The sequence below is a fragment of the Mya arenaria genome, chromosome 7 (genome assembly GCF_026914265.1).
Source record: "Mya arenaria isolate MELC-2E11 chromosome 7, ASM2691426v1".
NCBI lineage: Eukaryota > Metazoa > Mollusca > Bivalvia > Myida > Myidae > Mya > Mya arenaria.
In genome coordinates, this window is record NC_069128.1 from 47,166,506 (window position 1) to 47,169,623 (window position 3,118).

Sequence of the window (3,118 nt, forward strand, 5' to 3'; positions counted from 1 at the left end):
TATTATAGAGATTTTGAAACAATTGAGATTCTGAGTCTCAAATTCAGACTAAAAACGAAATTCAAAAAAGGATCAAGTATCAGATGGCCAATCAAACATCAGGCGCATACGTTTTGTACACAGCGCTTTATGTTAAAAATAGACGGACGATATTTTTAAAGGGAGCCGGACAAAGCATCACATGGACAAAACATCACGTCATTTTTGACAAGGTGGACAAAATTTACCAAAATCATTTTGACAGGGTGGATAAATAATCTTACATCATTTTGACAGGGTGGAAAAAAATATCCCACATCATTTTAACAGGGTTGACAAAACATCCCACATCATTTTTAGAGGGTTGACAAACAACCCATATCATTTTAACAGGGTGGAAAATATCCCAAATCATTTTAACTGGGTTGACAAAACATTCCACATCATTTTACTGATTGGACAAAACATCCCACATCGTTTTGACATGGTGGACGAAACGTTGGACAAAACATCCCACATAATTTTAACAAGGTTGACAAAACATCCAACATCATTTTGCCAAGGTGGACTAAACATCACACTTCATTTTAACAGGTTGGACAAAACATCAAACATCATTTTGACAGACATTGTCGTCTTTGTTTAGTACTTTTTGGATCACGCCTATAAACATTTTGAAAGCGTTAAACGTCCATATTGCCATAATGTATAAATCATTTCCACCTTAAGATACTATACAGTGTATACAGTAAAGATTCGCCCTAGTGTATGTTATCACAATATTTACACCTCAACTTCCATTCCTTAAATGAACTGCCTTTTGGCAATTGCGTTCATCAATCGATGAACGCAACATCTTCGAATATGTTCGGATCGCAATTCATCGCATAACAATATACATGAAAAATATTGATACTGTTATTGTTTGTATTGTGTCAGCAGGTCCCGAAAAATATAAATCAACATTTTAGAGTATTATCAAGTAATTTTTAAATGAATAGTTGCCTTAAGTGTTTGAATTTTACGTTTCAAAGTGATTTCAAGTGGCTGATCTTTTCCCGCGTTAATTTTACGTCATTTGAAAAAATGCTTCCGGCTACAGTCGGGTCGTTCTATTTACAGAATGGGTAGGAAAGAGTTACTGAATGGTTTTCTTTAATGAAAAGAAGTATATTTTTTTACAATTATTGAATGAAATAATGAACTATTGGTGTAAATATAAGTAATGAATTGCGGGCTTGATGGCATTATCGGGGATATGAACGCAATTGGGCTGGTCATAGTATGTGTGGAGTCGAAATATTATCAGGAAAAGCTCTGATCTTTTCCCGCGTTAATTTTACGTCATTTGAAAAAATGCTTCCGGTTACAGTCGGGTCGTTCTATTTACAGAATGGGTAGGAAAGAGTTACTGAATGGTTTTCTTTAATGAAATGAAGTATTTTTTTAACAATTATTGAATGAAATAATGAACTATTGGTGTAAATATAAGTAATGAATTGCGGGCTTGATGGCATTATCGGGGATATGAACGCAATTGGGCTGGTCATAGTATGTGTGGAGTCGAAACATTATCAGGAAAAGCTCTGAACGCGATTTTGAACTTAAGAACAAAATTATTAGATAAACGTTCTACATGTGAAATAAGATATTAGTTGAATATTTTGCAAATGGAGACTATTAGATATGCGAGAAAAGTTTATGACCAAAAATATTGTGACTTAGATAATAATCCAAATTTCAAAGCATGGGCATTTTGAGTGAGACGTTTACTCCGATCCTTAGGCTATACTCATGTGTGGATGTCCTAAGGTGTTGCGAATGTTAATTTTTTATGTTTTTTTATGTATGTCACACAACGAACAACTGATATATTTATACAAACTTGGATATCCGAGTGAAATAATTCTAGATCATACATACTGTTTGTAAACTTTAAACTTCAGCCTCATTTGTCAAATGTTATCTGCACGTAGATAAGAGATAGAAGCCGGTAGATGACACAAACCAGAAGTTATACCGTACTGTGAAAGATAATGTCTTGCATGTAATTTATTAACTTATGAATTTCATTTTATTCTTGAATGTGAATTGTATAAAAATCTAGGAAAGCAATACTTAAACCTTATAGTTGTTCCGCACCGAATATACCTAACTTTATTGCATTATTTGAATCGCAAAATGTTACTGTGAGCAGAAACCTTGCCATTTATGTGTATAAGGTAATGGAATTAAGAGAGATATATTTATTGTATAATGGGTAATATTGTCAACATTTACTACTTCACACTTAAAACTATATTGATGCTATATTGTTTGGTCGCATGAGTTGATGTATTTATAATTTGTTCTGTTGTGTTTATGAATGTACTGTACCTTGACTATGTTTAGCAATATGTTACGTAATTATATTAATTATGTATACGCATGGGCATTTTATTCTTAGGTATTCGGAAATAAACTGTAATAGTTAAAAAAATTTGTTGGTATGTATGTACCAAATACAATAAATGTATGCGCTTATTATGTACTAAGCATAGGTTAGTATGTATATACCAACGGATACAATGGCTTAATTTGACAGAGTCGTTTTACCATTTATATAGGTATTTTTCAAGTTTAGTTAAGTTGGATAGTAATTTTGTGTATTGATAATATTATAATTATGCGTTTATTTGTCTTAACGATTAGAGCGATTTGTTTCCTTTTTCATTACAAACTAAGAACAATATATAATTTGAATGGTAAAATTTTTTTTTATAATATTTTATTCAAGCATTGCACTAAATTCAGCAGCAACAACAGCAACAACAACTTAACAAAAATAACAGCAGCAACAACAATAACATTACCCTTGTCATGGTAATATGTGTAGCCACATATTCTATTTTGAATTTTGTTTTCCTTATATCTGCGGGACAACAACAACACCTTTAAACTAAGCTTTAATATATTGGTTTTAAAATAAAAGAAAAATGACAAAAAAAAATGATCAGAGTGTTATAACAAATGTTTAAATCGTCCCTTTTTAGGACGAGAACCAAGGACTGAAATTCTCTCATTGTTCGACCGACGACTGCTGTCAATTGTTAGGTATGTTTTCATTGGATTCTTTGTCAAGGAAAGCCTGTATACAATG